Genomic DNA, 16,757 nt, shown 5'->3' with positions numbered 1-16,757 from the left:
TTCTGTGTGTATTATGCTAGGTGCTTTTTCAATTTCATTAAATATTTTGACTTTAGATCAGCATTTCTTAAAGTAGACTTCTACTTTTCTTTATCTAAAATCGTACTTCCTGATGAAGTGAAAACCTCTCTCTGGTATTATTCTGAAGACATTCCTTACTGAATCTTTCTGTATGTTCTCAACATTCCATTAGCAATCTAATTTCCTCATGTATCATGTCCAGCTTTCAACAAAAGATCATAAGGGCTGTCAAAACGCAAGATAATGCACAGTCTCAAGAGACAAAGCAAGCTTCAGAACTAGACTCAGACATGATGCAGTTTTTAGAATTATCACATAGGAAATTTAAACTAACCGTGATTAATATGGGCTTCCCAGGTGGTGCTACTGGTAAAGATCTCACCTGCCAATGCAGATGTAAGAGACATAGGTTCAATCAATGGATTGGGAAGACCCCTGGAGAAGGGCACAGCAACCCACTCCAGTATTCTTGCCTAGAGAATTCCATGGACAGAGAAGCCTGGTGGGCTACAGTGCATAGGGTAGTAAAGAGTTGGACACGACTGAAGTGACTTAACAAGTGATTACTATATTAAGGGCTCTAATGGAAAAAGGAAATAAGAACAGATGTAAGCAGAGAGAGGGAAACTCTTAAAGAGAAAGGGACTTCCCTGGTGGTCCAGTGGTTAAGAATCCATCTTGCAATGCAGGGCATGGGGTTCGATCCCTGGTTGGGGAACTAGGATTCCAGATGCTGCAGAGCAACTGAGCCCATGTGCCACAACTATTGAAGCCTGCACACCAGAGAGTCCATGCATTGCAACAAAAGGTCCCACGTGATGCAGTGCAGATCCCATTTGCTGCAACTGAGACCCCATGAAAGCCAAACAAATATCTTAAAAATAAATTTAAAAATAAAACAGAAAATAAAAAAGAAATGCTAGAAATCAAAAACTTTGTAACCAAAATGAAGAATGCCTTCAGTAGGCTCATCAATACACAGGACACAGTGAAGGAAACAATCAATGAACTTGAAGAAATATCAGTAGAAACTTCCAAGTGAAAATGCAAAGAAAAAAATGAAGCAAATCTTGTGGGATAATTACAAAAGGCATAACTCACTAGTGATGAGAATGTCAGCAGAAGAAAGAAAGAAAGGAACAGGAGAAATAGTTTAAATAAATAATAACCACTGAGAATTGTCCAAAATTAATGACAAACACCAAACCATAGATCAAAACTCAGAATCTATCAGTCAGGATAAACACAAAAAAATCTATGCATAGGCATATCCTATTTAAACCACAGAAAACAAAAGACAAACTCTTGAGAGACATCTAAAAACAAAAATCAAAGCAAAAACACTTTCCTTATCAAGCAACAAGGATAAGAATTATATCAGATTCTTGATAAGAAACTATGAAAGCAAAAGGCGAGTGGGGTGACATATTTAAAATGTTGAAAGTAAAAGCAAAAAAGCATCAAAAAATTCTTCAGAGAAAAGGTAAGTTTCCAGGTGCTGCTAGTGATAAAGAATCCGCCTGCCAATGCAGGGGACTGTGGGTTTGATACATGGGTTGGGGAGGTCCACTGAAGAAGGAAATGGCTACCCACTCCAGTGTTCTTGCCTGGAGAATCCCATGGATAGAAGAGCCTTGAGGGCTACAGTCCATGGGGTCGCAAAGAGTCGGACATGACTTAAGAGACTTAGCATGCTCATATGCACCTAGAGCTTGCAATACACATCTACAATTTCTTAGTCAACAGATTGAGAAGGAAGAAATTAAATTTTTTTCTGTTCACAGACGTCATGATTATTTACAGACAATCCCAAAGAACTGACCCAAATAAACGATGGAAAAATTCCTGGAACAAATAAGTGATAAGAGCAAGGTTGCAGGATATAATACACAAAAGTCAATTGCGTTTCTATATACAACCACTGAACACTTGAACCTTGAAATTACAAACACAATGTCATTTATCTTAACAACCTACCCCCCAAAACTAAAATATTTCGGTATAAAATATTTCAAATGTATTATATATATGAGGAAAAGTACAAAACTCTGATTAAAGAATTCAAAGAAGATCTAAATGAATGGAGAGATATTTCAAGTCCTTGAATAGGGAGATCCACTGTTAAGATGTCAGCTTTTCCCAGTGTGATTTAAAGGGTCAATGGACTCTCAATCAGAATTCTATGTATGACACAGGACATTGCATTTGTCAAAATCTATACACCTCCTTTGTACAATTCTGTAATGGCAGTGAAACTATTCCATCTGAAACAGGATACTATGCATTTGTTAAAATCTGTAAGAACTGTGCAACACAATGAGTGACCTTTAGTGTGAAGTAGGCAATGGCACCCCACTCCAGTACGCTTGCCTGGAAAATCCCATGGATGGAGGAGCCTGGTGGGCTGCAGTCCATGGGGTCATGACTGAGCAACTTCACTTCCACTTTTCACTTTCATGCACTGGAGAAGGAAATGGCAACCCACTCCAGTGTTCTTGCCTGGAGAATCCCAGGGGTGGGGGAGCCTGGTGGGCTGCCGTCTATGGGGTCGCACAGAGTCAGACACGACTGCAGTGACTTAGCAGCAGCAGCAGCAGCAGCAGCAGCAGCAGCAGCAGCAGGGACTTCAGTTAATAAAATATATCAGGTCTTCCCTGGTGGTCCAGTGGTTGAGAATCTGCCTGCAATGTGAGGGACACTGGTTCAATCCCTGCTCCGGGAAGATCCCGAGTGCCACAGAGCAGCTGAGCCCATGTGCCACAACTACTGAGCCCATGCGGTGCCACTATTGAAGTCCATACTCCCAGAGCCTGTGCCTCTGCAACCAGAGAAGCCACCACAGTGAGAAAACCCACATATGGCAACACAGAGTAGCCCCCGCTCACCGCAACTAGAGAAAGCCTGTGTGCCACAATGAAGACCCACCACAGCCAACAAATAAATAAATCTCAAATAATAATAATAATGTATCAATACTGGTCCAGCCCCATGACACAGCCAGGTGGTAGAGACAGGATGTGGGGACGAGAACGAGATATGCCGTCTACACAGGACGTGGCTCTAGGGATCAGAAATAAGACTTCAATTCAGTATTGTTCAACTGAATCATAACAGAGTGGGGGCTGACATATTTCTTATTGTCATAGCATATGAGTTAATTTCTCAAATCTAAGATTCCCAGAGGAGAGAGAGGAAAGCTGTGCAGGGGGTCCCCTTCATGGAGCCCTGCAGAAGTAACCATGGTGTGGCCATGTCTCCATACTGCAGGAGCCTCCATGGGCACAGCCCTCGTGGGTTGGGTCAGGAGGTCAAGCCTCGTTCCAGGCGGCCTTCAGCCACACTCTGCTCCTGGTGACATAGGTGGTCCTAACCTCGCTTCCTGTCGTCTCACATGTGGGGGGCTCTCGGCCACAAGAGAAACAACTCAAAATAATTCTCAGCCACTGGGTGAATAAACTCCTCCTTTGGAGATGATATCACATTGCTAGGCTTCCCTGGTGGCTCAGTGGTAAAGAATCCACCCGCAACACGGGAGACCTGGGTTCAGTCCCTGGGTCGGGAAGATCTAGAGGAGGGCATGGCAACCCACTCCAGTATTCTTGCCTGGAGAATCCCATGGACAGAGAAGCCTGTTACAGTCCATGGAGTTGCAAAGAATCAGACACAACTGGGCGTGCAAGGATCACTGCGTCATCATCGTCGCATTTCTAGACCTACTCTGAACTACAGATCTTCCTTGGTGAGGTTCGTGTAAATGGAGGATCGCTTGAGTGGTTTTCACTGAAGTTCCTGCTTTCAAATGCATCCTGCTAGCTTCCAGTGGAAGTGTCAGAATCCTGACCCGGCCCCTCACCTAATTTCCATTGGTGTTGAATTCTATCAATACATTAGGATTTTACATGCTTATCCGAAGAGCCTCACAGAGCATCTGTGTGTGTCTAGGTATGGTCAGTTGCTCAGTCGTGTCCGACTCTTTGCAACCCCATGGACTGTATGTAGCCCTCGAGGCTCCTCTGTCCATGAAATTTCCCAGGCAAGAATACTGGAGTGGGTTTCCATTTCCTCCTCAGGGGGATCTTCCTGATTGAACCTGCGTATCCTTTGCATATAGGGCTTATAAATTGCTATGTTGGTGTATCAGGAAACATAACTTCTGAGCGCTGCTTGGTGGAATATGGATTTCACACTAGGGGCAAGGCTGGGTTAACTCAGAAAAGAAATGAGTACATGGCCACTGGGAAATATTTTGTCCTTTTTGGTATTCTCTATGTATTCTGTGGAGCCCAGGTAATGTTACGTGGAGTCCAAGTATCACAGGAGTTTTCGTGGTATACTTTTGAGAAGTCATAGGAAATCATACCTTGATCATATACTATCTGAGCTCTAAGCATCTTTGAGAAATGACCTGTGGGGGAGGAAAATTGTACAAGAAATGCTGGAGGAAGTGATTACTTAAATGTTAAATACTGAATTCAACTGTGGAAACCAAAAATTTTGCTATCAAAATTTGAGAATCTCAGACATCTGGAAATAAACATACCATAAACCACATTTTCAAAAATCACATGAGGAAAGAATTAGATGAAACTTATTAGGAAGAGGAGTATATAATGTATATAAATTAAATTCTATTGTCTTCTAAGTTTTACAAAAATATTTTTAACTGACTTCTAAAGGTTGGCAAGTTGCCATTAGAAAACAGAAAAATTTCCTTCAGGCCATAGAAGAGTGGCCTGGAATTCAGAAATGGACTGTATCCTGGATTGTAAGATGAAATTTTGAAATTATTTTCTATTTTGATAAATACTAAAAATAAACTTATTTTATTGAATCTGCTGTTGTTCAGGAAGGATAGTCAGACAATCTAAATAATACGTAATAAGTTTCAGGTTAAAACATGAATAAATAGACTAAATGTGATGACTTTTAGTGAGTTAGGAGTCCAAACTATGGGTTTAGGAGAAATGGTCCTAAAAGGCAAGGAACACAGCCTTCTTTATTTTTGTGAATTGTATTTTTTAATATTTATTTATTATATTTATTTAATTGACTGGGCCAGGCCTTAGTTATGTGGGATCTAGTTCCCCCATCAGGGATCAAACCAGGTGCCCTGCACTGGAAACCACTGGACCAACGGGGAAGTCCTTCTTTTGTGCATTTTAAATACTCGATAGGTGTTAATGAATTACACCTATCTAAGAAGTACACGTAGTTTTGAAATCTAGTTTTCTGAATCCTAAACTAAGATCAAGACTATGTCGCGCCCAGTGGCTTAAGTGAGAGGGTGAGAGATATCAAAATACTGAGTAACTTAGTTATCTGCTCGTTAATGACTTTGATTAAAGCGCCGGTGATTAATATTGGCAACGTCTAATAATTTAAGTTTCAAGGAAAAGACAGGTTACTCAAAATCCGTAAGGACTGGTCACAGGGAAGGCCGGAACAGCCTTTGAAGAGAGAGGTCACCCTCTCCCTCGGGGTCCCCACTGCTCCTCGGAACCATCCTGGAGACTGGACGCCGGCTCTGCGGGACGCACCGCGGGCAGATAAAGGCTGTGTCTCTGGCAGCCAGGACTGCTCGGGGGTCCGCTCCCCACGGAGTGGCCCCGCAGCAGCTTCCAGGAGTTGCCGCCGGGGCCGCGGGCGCGCGGCGCGATCGGAGGCGGCTGCCCTGCCCCCGGGCGCGCTCCCCGCGGGCGGCCGTCCTGCCAGGAGGCGGTGAGGTCATGGGACCCGCGGCTCCGAGAGATGAAAGGGCCCCGGCGCGGCCGGCTGGCACCAGGCGAGGCTCCCAGCGCGCAGCCTGGGCGCAGCGCGGGGGCCCGAGCGCCGCGGGCCCAGACTCTCAGCCCGGGCTGGGGGGCACCGCGGGGGCTTCCTGGGTGCCAGGGAAGAGGAGAACGACGGGATCCGGGTCAAACAAAAGAATCCGAGGGCGGGGAGGCGCGGGGGCGGCTACCTGCTTGAAAGGAGCGTTCCTAGAGCCCTGCGCGCGCGCGCGCACGCTCTCTCTCTCTCTCTCTCTCTCTCTCTCTCTCTCTATCACACACACACACACACACACACACACACGCACACAGCCACTTGGCCTGCCTTTGATGTGCGGCAACTGATCACCGATCAGATTACGGGCATTTCATCTCCCTGCTCGTCTGCCTTTGATCTGCAGGCTTCATTTTCTTTTCCCGGGTTGGAGGTTTCGTCTGGGCTTGTGCCGACATACATTTTTGGGAAGGTACAAGCGTTGGGTGCAGAAGGGCTGCCAAGGAGAAACTCAGTTGCCGAAAAGGGTGGTGAGTCCTTGGAAAGACTTCAGCACGTTGAAGGTACAGCGATTTCTGTTTGTTGTGGCTTTCGGTGCACTTTTCCTGCGTGTTCTCAGAAAAGAGGGTTTTAGTCTAGGGGGCCACGAGCATTTCTGTCCTTGAGTACTCTGTGTGTGTGTGGATGAAAGGAAATCCGATACTCCGGGGTCGGTTTGGTAGTTTGTACAAAGGGTTTGCAATCTGCCGCGCACATTTTACTTGGAAATGAGTTGTTCCAACAGGACCGAAGGGGAGGGAGCTAACTTGAGCCGTCTCCCCCGCTGCTGCAGAGCCCGAGGTCTGCAGGCTGTAACTGCTCTAAGTATTTACAAGTTGCTGTACTCAGTAAACAGACCGAGGGACTCCATGGATGCCAATGCTTTCCTGTTTTCTCATAGAAAAGAGCACTGCATCTCTGGTAATACTGTTTCTTTATTTATTGTCTCACATCCAAGACACTGGCCTAAGAAATACATTTCCTTATGCAGTATGTCCCCTCCAAGGAAGCACTGGAGAGCCATTCAAGTACGATTAAAGCCCTTTTCTGGGTAAAACTTAAGAACTGTCAGACAGGGAGGGTTAGGTTGTGCTGAGTTTGGTTTAAAAAGAAATCCTCTGGTGATCTTCTGGAACCTTTGCACGAGCCTCAAGTGCAGACACATCCCGGAGGTTAATATTCTTAAACTGACATGTACTTTTAATGCAGTGACAGCTGTTGTGAGTTAAAATTTGCCAACTGTTTATGAAAACTAGGTGATCAACAGTTACGATGTTACACAGTTTTTAGTCCCATTTTACCTTTAGTTTACACTCAGTATGGCAAAACCAAAGTATATGGCTGTGCTGAATTTATAAGTTAACTTGTCAATTCAATGATCACGCGTGCACGGTGGAAATGTAAGAGCACCGTGTTCGTATTCGCTCATTTCAATGTTTTGGTCTTAGTTTTACTTGGGTAGAGTAGGTATCATCACGGTAGTCTATTTAATGCCAGCCGAACCACAAAGCAAGTATAAGTGATGAGATCAGTTATTTTTTAGTCAGAAATTCTGTTGAGACCGGAAGGGCCTAATGAGCCTCATTTCATGTGTAATTAATTTTTCAGAGCCAATTAATCAAATTACTTTCTAAATTTTCCTCTTGATATTTGAAGGAGCATAATTAGCATTGTTTACTTAATTTTAAAACTGATAGCTGTTAAGTGGAGATTATTTAAAACCATACCAAACTGACTTTATTTTTAAGATGTATCAGTAAGAATTTAAAAGATTTAACTCCTGTTTTTAGTCATGCCAAGACAGGCATTTAAATTTTTGTTTTACTGACAATGTGACAAAGCATGTTCACAAAATCCTGAATGATCAGCTTAGGTTGATTTTTTTTTTTCATTTGTTTGCTGAAAAAGTCCTCCTTACATCACATCGCAGCAATAATGTTCACAATAGTTAGGATAAAACAATAATTAGGATAAAGAAAATTAAACTTTTAAAATAATGACTAAAGAGAAGATGCCTAAAGAAATAGTGCGCTTAAGAACTCAGTCATTTAGTTCAGATTTGGGACTTACAATTTTTTTTAATGACTATTATTCTGCTACTAGGCTCATTCTAACAAACACACACTTTTTCAACAGAAAACAAAAGGGAGAATTGGCAATTATCTGATTAATTTAGGCTTTGCAGAGAGCTTGCTTGGGCAAGTCAAGTCATTGAAAATCCACTTCAGGGTCTGAATTAATTCAGGGAATTGTTTACATCTTGTGTCTTGGTTGAGAAAAAAGCAGATTGTATTTGGTTTTAAAAGAAGGCTGCCTATTTCTAAATGTACAGGTACAGTCTTAAAAGTCATCTCTGAACTGATTGCTTTATGTTGATTTTGACTGTGATTTAAATCGGTAAGATTTCTTTCCACTGAAGAAAACCCTTACATTACATTCTTCAAAGCCCTTTCCTATCTGATGCTTCAATGGCAGCTTTGTTACTGCAGAAACTCTAAGACTTCAAAAGACTTATTTCTAGTCCTGATTCTCTCACTGAGCAGCTATGTGACCTTAAGGGATTCACTTCACTCCCCAGTGTTCTCATGTGGGGAATGAGGGAGTGGACCAGATCGTCCTCCTGAAATAAGCAGGGTGGAATTTTTATAGCTATTGTACTGATGAGGAAGCTAGGACTATGGAAAAGTCACTTGACTTTCTTAATTAAGTTACGTGGCCAGTTTTCCAAGTCTTGGTCCTGTGTCCTTCCCAGTTCACCGTGGATATTTTCCAACACCTGCTAAAACAAATGCACTGCTGACTGGAGAACAGGGTTAGTTTGAAGATCAAGATAACCACTTCCTTCTGCTATGTAGTTTTTGTTTCCATGAGATATGTGTCAGTCAACTGGACCAGTCCTCTGATTTCCCAGTTGCTGTTGCTTCTGTGTTTCTAAGCAGTCTGAACACAATTACTGCCACACGCAATTTACCAGAACATTTAAAGTAATTTTCACAAAAATGTAATATATCTATGCAATGTGGAATTATATATACTTGTGTATGTGTAGATACAGGTGGGCATATATATTATGCATATATTTTGACATATGCACATTCTTTTTGTGTTTCCAAGGAATTGATACTTTCTTGAAGGATGTCAGTGAAAGTGAAAAGTTTGATGTAATAGTTAACTAAAGGTTGTTATTCCTTCCTGGAGAGTCCCAGTGGGATTTTGTGAGATTTCAGTTTACAGATTCAACATGGGCTTGTACATGATATATATTTCATATTACATTTGATTATATTAAGAATTCTTGAGCAAGTTTTCACTAACTCCTTCTGGGATTTTTTTCTTGGAAAAAAAAGAATATATCTCTTGTGAATAAATTTATTTATTGACTATAAATTTTTCACATATACACTGATCTCAAGGCCAAATAGCTATCTCTCATGTGTTATCACCCTCATAAAGATTTCATATAAAGCTTTACAGATTATTACTTAGTAACATTCACTAGCATTTATTAATGCACTAGTTATTAATTCACTCATATCTATGGAGTTCTTGTGTGTCAGGCACTCTGACAGTATTTTTAGGATACCATCTCATTTCCAGCAATTAATTTTGTCGCTGCAATTATACAGATGAGAAAAGTGAGTCTCAGAGGGATTAAATATCAAGTACAAGCTCACAGGACTAATTAAGTGCACCACTGGAGTCTGATTTCAATTCAGGTTCTTTTGTTTTAGGGCTGGGCAGTTAATTCTGTTATAAGAATTGCATGGAGCTGAACTTGACTGTTTAGCACACATTACAGCCAAAATTTTAGGAGGGGAATGGGCTTTTAAAAAAATTTTTTTGGTATATTTTATGAGAGTTATTAGAATTTTTTGATCAATTTTTCCATCATTGGCCTAGAATCTTCAGCTATAAAGGACCTCAGGATCTAAGTCATTCTTTCTCTGCTTCAGGACTGGACCACACTCATGCATCCATCATTGGTGTGGTTGGTCAGACTCTCTGTGATAGCAGGGCCAGTCCAGGACACCCTGGAAACTTTGAGAAACCAGTGCACCATTAAGGAGTGATTCTTTACATGTTGTCAGCACTACTTAGAGGAATGGGCTACGAAAGGGGGCGTGAGGAGGCTCCCTGGTGGCCATGCTCCCTCAGGTCCACTCACTGGCTGAAATCACCACTCCAGCCTGGTTATCTCTCCCATCCTTGCTTGCAAAGTACTTCAGCATCACCCATTGTGACTTAACTCTGCCCTTTGATGAGGGGGCGGAGGGAGATAACATGGGGGTTCTGAGCGACTTGATCAGACCAATTCTTCCAACACAACTTGCTCCCTCTCTGAGAAGCGTTCTGAGAAGCATAGCTTTCTCCATCCTGTCAGTGGCGCCCAGGACTTACACAGCCCTACAGCCTAGCCTTGGGGGCTGCTGCCCAGTAAGCCTGCTTCTTCATCCCACCATGTACAGAGGAGTCAGTCCCCTGTGTTTCTTGGGAAGCAGAAAAGGAGCATCATGGCCTGTTTCTTCTCTCAGTAAGCACAGAAGAAGATTTTGACCAACGTGGTGTCATAAACTCACCAGGATCAGTGCACCTGCTGCAACTTATAGCAATTTTGCACTATAGATGTCATGAGTTTGACATTATATCAACTGAATAAATACCCTCCTTGGCCTGTGTTAGTTGCTCAGTTATGTCCAACTCCTTGTGACCCTATGGACTGTAGCCCACCAGGCTCCTCTGTCCTTGGGATTTCCCAGGCAAGAACACTGGAGTGGGTTGTCATTCCCTTCTCTAGAGGATTTTCCCGACCCAGGAATCAAACCTGGCTCTCCTGCATTGCAGGCAGATTCTTTACCATCTGAGCCACCAGGGAAGCCCTAAGCCACATGTATTAATTTATGCATTCTTGGTATGGTGATGATTATATTAGGAGTCAGGAAGCCTGGATTTTGGATCCTGCTTTGTTATTAACTTGGTGTGTGACCTTGGACAAGTTGTTCCCTGTCAGGCCCCTGCCCTACACAGATGGTCTGACATCAATGGTCAGCAATGGGTGCTGGGAATTACTTAAATATTTGGGTCTTTATTATATTCCCCTTTATTTTCCTAACTATATTTGGCAAACTTTGTAACTCTTTGAGATTTTTACCCCTATTTATTCATTCATTCAACAAATTTTTAATGAGTACCTACTATGCGCCAGGCACTGTGAAGGAACAGACAGAATTCACGATTCTTATGTGACTTGCATTCTGCTCCTTTCCCCCATGAAATAGTGTTTTATGCTGAAAATTACTTGAAAGTCAAGCAATTTTTCATTAACTTTTATTTCAGTGAGCTAGCTTATCACGGAAACTATTTTCCCAAGAGGTTTGTTAACTTCATTGGTTCAACTTTTTTAGGAACATATTCTAAACAAATACACTTCAAATCAGCCTAGCTATTGCTAAAACTAGCTTCAGAAAGCCAACTCTTAACGTTATCTTTAAAACTACACCTCTACCAAAATCCTCGTAAGAATTTGGCTCTTTCAGGGAATTGCTTAGTGGTCTAGTGGTTAAGTCTCTGGACTTTCACTGCCATGGACCAGGGTTTGATCACTGGTCCCAGGGAACTAAGATCCCTAAATCCCCAGTAGCCAAAAAAAAAAAAAAAAAAGAATTTAGCTTTGTCAGTAAAATTTCAGTTCATTAATAACAACCAGTGTGGAACTTCCCTGGGTTTCCCAGATGGCTCAGCAGTAAAGAATCCTTCTGCCAATGCTGGAGACAGTTTCAATCCCCGGATTGGGAAGATTCCCTGGAGAAGGGATTGGCTACCCACTCCAGTATTCTTGCCTGGAGAATCCCATGAGGAGAGGATCCTGGCGGGCTACTGGGTCCACAGGGTCCCAAAGAGTCACACTGAGCGACTGAGAACACATGCATGTGGGATTTCCCTGGCAGTCCAGTGGTTAAGATTCCACACTTCCACTGAGGGGGTGTGGGTTCCATCCCTGGTCGATGAACTAAGACCCCAGATGCCAAAAAGTTAAAACAAAAAGAATAAAAATGCACTCAATAGTCACAGTGCAGCCATTCAGTGCTCCTCACTGTCAAGCACCATTCGGGTTATCACAGATCTCTGATGCTTGGCACTGTGTGCCTGACAAAAGGCTGCCATTTAGTGAGCACTGATGGTGTGCCAGACACTGGGCTGAGCTCTTTGCATCCCTTATCTTACTGAACAACGACCAATGGAACAACGCCTTTCGCAGTTGAAGAAGCGTAAGTTTGGGAAGGTCAAGTAACTTTTCCAAGGGCATACAGCTAGTGAGTGGCGATTTAGCATCCAAGGCCAGAATGTGAAATGCCAGCGGCCGGGTGTGTCCATCAGACCTGTCCATGGAGAGTTAGTGGGCTCAGGGGAAACTCAGCCACACACATGTGAGATAGTGCAAAATGACTGAACGAAGTAATGTGCTACTGTCTCAAGTAGAAAGTGAGGCCAGAAGAAAACAAAGGAGTTCCTGGTCTGGCAGATTAAATTCCTCTCAGAAAACACTGAACATTCATGTGAACGTTCGATACTATCAAAGGTGTACGTTTGAGCAAAATATGCCACTTCTTGAAAGCAGAACTCCTTTTAACTCCTTGAGGAAGAAAGCTAACTCACAGAAACAGGGCAGGAGGGAGAATGTGGCAAGTGCTGTCCTTGTCTTAAGAAGGCCTCAGACCTTAGGGAGACTCGTGAGAGCTGTGGCTTCTGGCGTGCGAAGGAGTCAGGTGAGGGAAAGAGGTGAGCATGAAGCGGAAGCTTGGGGAGCAGAGGAAGGGCAAGTTCAGGGCACACTGGAGGCAAGGCACGCAGACCAGTTTGGCCGGAATATGAAGTGGTCGGTCTAGAGGGAGGAAAGATAAGGCTGAAGATGTGGGTGGAGCCCAGACATGGAAATCCCTGACTGCTAATTTAAAGGATGGAGAAGCCATTCTTCACAGTGAAGAATCATTGTAAGTCTTTTCATTGGTCAGTGACCACGATGTAAGGCAGGAGGAAGACAGATGGGCTGGACAGGGTAGTGGGGAAGGAGGTTTGAAAAGGCAGGGCATTCAGGCGAAAGGTGCGGAGGGCCTGCACTGTGGTTGAGGTGATGGGGTTAAGAGAGAAAGAGGGAAAAGGGTGAATGTGTGAGACCTTACAAAGAAGCAGCAATAAGTCAGCTTAAGGATGGTAGATGGAGGATCCCCTGTGTGCTAAGCTCTGGGCTACCAAGAAAATAAGAGGTGCCCTCAGGGAGGTGGGGTCCAGTTAGACAAACAGGTGACTACCATCTAAGAGGGAGCTTGTGAGTGAAGTTCAGGGAGTATTGTGGTCCCAGATCACAGCTGACAGGTAGGTTTGGGAAATTCAGGCTCACCTTGAGTTTCAGGTATAATGTGTGCGTGCATGCTAAGCTGCTTCAGTCATGTCCAGCTCTTTGTGACCCCATGGACTGTAGCCCTGGAGAATTCTCCATCCATGGGATTCTCTAGGCAAGAATACTGGAGTGGGTTGTCATTCCCTTTTCCGGAGAATTTTCCTGACCCAGGGATCGAACCGGCATTGCTTATGACTCCTGCACTGGCAGTCAGGTTCTTTACCAATAGGGCCACCCAGAAAGTCCTCAAATAGGATAGGGTATATCATTTGTAAATTATTAAAAGTAAGTTATTATTGCAGTTTCTATTCCGGCCATGACAACCTTGAGGTTGACACTTGGAAGGATATTTTTAAAGTATTTTTCACAACTGCCTAGTACTGCACTGGGCATTCTCAGTGTGGGGTCATGCGTATGGGTAACTAACTGTAGCAACGTACTCAATCTACAAACACTTATTGAAGGCTACTATGGGCCTTGGGGTACAGAAAGGAAACATAGGATTTGGTTCCATTCAAAGGAACGTGAAGTTTTGCCAGGGAATCAAAGCCAACGAAGGGGAGCAGTGCGCTCCTCTGCACCAACGCAATGCCTGCGTGGCATCTTGGGCTGGAGAGAAGTTTGTCCACTTACTCACTGGCCAGATGACGATAATTGCTTACATTTCTATAGCATTCTACTGCGGAAAACCTTCTTCTGTACTTGGTCCTTTTACTTCGTCCACCGAAGGTGCGGAGTAGGCACCCTTAGCTCCGCTTCTTAAGTGTGCAAAGTGAAGTTTGGACACCATCCGTTCACGAGATGCGTGTGGAGGCCTGGATCCCCGGGAGCTTGGATCAGACCGCGCTGGACCTATGGGTGCACCGGGCCCTCTGGAAGCCAGTGTCCCTTGGACCCTCCGGGAAAAGCCTCTGTGAGTGGGGAGGAGCCCGATGGGCCAGGTCCTGGTGATCTGGACCCACTGCACTCGTGTCACGTGGCTTCCCGCGCCTTTCCTGGCCCAGAGGCGGGCGCAGGGTAGGTGATGAGCAGCGCAGAGGCACGAAGCCTGGAAGCCCGTCCAGGTGGACACGAGCGTGCCACTCTAGCCGCAGGCAGTGACACAGCCCCGCTCTTGGCGGTCCGGATGAGCACTCTCCGCCCTGCCCAGGCCCGCCTGCGGGATGCAGTCAACAGCTCCCGCAGCCCCGGGGGCCACGGGCGGCTCAGCTGCGGCCTAAGGTGCCCGGGGCCGGTGGGGACAGCCTGGAGCCCAGGGGGTGTGAGGTGCCTCTGCTGTGGGCGAGGCCGAGGGGTGGGTGTGGCCACGATGTAGGCGGGCCATGGGGTGGGCGGGGCTCAGACGTGGGCAGAGCAAGCGGTGGCGCCGCCGGGAGCCTGCGGGCTGAGGGGACGTGGGCGGGAATCCTGGTGGGCGGGGCCCCGGGTGGGCGGGGCCGGGAGGCGGTGGCGGTTGCCGGGCTACCGGGGAGCGCGGGGCCGCGGCGCTGGGCAGTGCAGGGCGCGCGAGTGAGGAGCGGACCCCGGCCCAGCTCCGCGCCGCGTGCCGCGCGCCCCTGAGCCTCCGATCGCTGTCGGGACCTGCGGGGTAGCCTCCAGGCACCGGGGAAGGTAGGTGTCCGCAGCCCACCCGGCCACGCCACGCGGCTGTCCCAGCCCTCGCCCCGGCGGATCCCCGCGAAACGCGCGCTGAGAGGAGGCGGCCGCGGGTGGAGGCAGGGGGTGCCACCCTGGGCTGCCCGTGCGCAGGGCAGGGGTCGCGAGGACAGGGCCGGCGGAGGTGACCCCCGGGGAGGGCTGACGGCGGGGGGCAAGGAGATGCAGGAGCTGGGGGAACGCCCCCCGGCCCGCGTGGGCGACCGGACCGAGCGCGCTGACCCTCTGTGCAGGGATCTAGTCAACAGAATGCTGCGCGCAGGCGAAGGTGTGTGTGCGTGCAAGTGTGTGCTCGCCCGGCCTGGACCGGGCGCTGCAGCCCTCCCGGCGGGAAGCGATCTGCAGGCGGGCGGGCGGTGTGAGAGCCCGGGAGGGAGGAGGTGCCGGCACGGTGATGCACAGGGCCGCTCTCGCAGCCTTGGTCAGGGGTCTCCTGCCATTCAATGGCATAGAGATGTAGATCATTCCCTCTTGAGAAGGAAGTTTGCAAGCACCCAGCTGCAGCGATCTGTTTCGTTGGTAGAGAGCTATGCGTCACACCTACAGTTACCATTGTAGGAAATGCATGTCCTTGTTTTGTTTTTTTTTTTTCATTTAAAAAAGGACTCAGTTTGCAGACAAACAAGACCAGTAGCCATTGTTTGGTATTTCTTTAATTGAAATAGTTTAACTCAAACTATGAATGGGTGGTTTTTACTTCAGTGACAGTTTTCCTTTACTGTTTACAATAGAAGAAAATTTCTTTATATAAACAGGAAACAGTTACTGTTAAACATGACTTAGGCAAACAGAAGAATTTATTTTGATGTGTTGTTATTTCATAATCAGATACCTATATGCAAAGGAGAAGATTATATTGCATTAGTTCAGGGTTTACTCTCTCTGTTTTCTGTTGTACAGCTTCACCTTAGACGTCTTTGCCATGCTTCTTTCATGTAGTTTAAAAACATGTCTTATTTCAAGCACTTTATCATCTAATTTAAAGATACATAACTAGAGGGGGTGAGAATAGAGTCCTACCCTGGAAGACAGTTTTTGACAGTTATCATTCACAGAGATGTCAGTACTTGAAAAGAGTTTTTCTTCACATAATATTTATCAAGTCCTGGCAGTAATACAAAACACAGAAATGCAGTTTAACTTTGAAAATACTCGCTTGGCATGAATACATGGTGCTTTATCGTGAGCTCTGTGTTTGTTTCTTTTTAACCCTTGTAAGTGTCTCATGAGGTCTACTTTGTTATGGAGGCCAGGTGTCTTTAAGTACTTTGGAATTTTTTCCATACTAAGTGCTGACTCTAGGATGTTGTATTAGCATTTTCTGGGACATTCATGGAATTTATTTGCTTCTTTGATGGGAGTGTCTTTAGGCTCTGAGTCCAGACTGAATTTTGAATTTGAAGGTAAGCACATAGGGAGACTTTTTTATGCACTTGAAATTGTAAAGTGCCTTTCCTACCCAGATGACTTGAATAAAGAACATTGCTAACATTTAAGAGGCTTTTTAAAAGAACAGAAAATTTGTTTTTTAACCTCAGATGATGTTTAACTTACATAGAATGTATTTGTACATACATGTAATAATTACATGCTGTGCTTAGTATGTTAATTTAATTTACTAGTTGTAGCTCTAATATGTGAATCCAGGGTATTTGGGGACATTTGACATCTGAATGTGGAGTTCTGCTAACACTCCTGAAGAGACTTTGGTTCTCCTTTTTCATCCATTTAAACATCCAAACCCAAGCTTAACCCAGTCCTCTGCAACCGGATGAGCCATTCAAAAATTAACAAAGCACAAACAAAGACTGAAGGATCTTTAAGGAAAATAGCCAAGTCCTCTTAAATCTGATAAATCAGTATTTAAAGTCAAGCATTTAAA

At 45.0% G+C, this 16,757-nt stretch overlaps 1 protein-coding gene across 3 annotated transcripts in view; it reads left to right on the top strand.

The window, feature by feature from the left end:
- The first annotated feature begins 5,767 nt into the window (after nucleotides 1-5,767).
- The window catches only part of TNFRSF19 (TNF receptor superfamily member 19), a 91,361-nt gene continuing 80,371 nt past the window's right edge, over nucleotides 5,768-16,757 (top strand). The window contains exon 1 of one of the 3 annotated variants that reach the window (XM_086328502.1): nucleotides 5,768-6,347. The gene's annotated coding sequence lies outside the window, so the exon portion shown is untranslated. Of the gene's footprint in view, nucleotides 6,348-14,590; nucleotides 14,831-16,757 lie in introns of those variants that run through there. The other 2 variants (XM_086328504.1, XM_086328503.1) reach the window with 2 other exon arrangements.

This window comes from Bos grunniens, chromosome 12, assembly GCF_055505025.1.
Source record: "Bos grunniens cultivar Pamir isolate PY7600 chromosome 12, Bosgru_T2T1.0, whole genome shotgun sequence".
In the NCBI taxonomy this organism is placed as follows: Eukaryota; Metazoa; Chordata; class Mammalia; order Artiodactyla; family Bovidae; genus Bos; species Bos grunniens.
The sequence above is the reverse complement of the archived record's forward strand: the minus strand, read 5'-3'. Positions and strand labels throughout refer to the sequence as shown.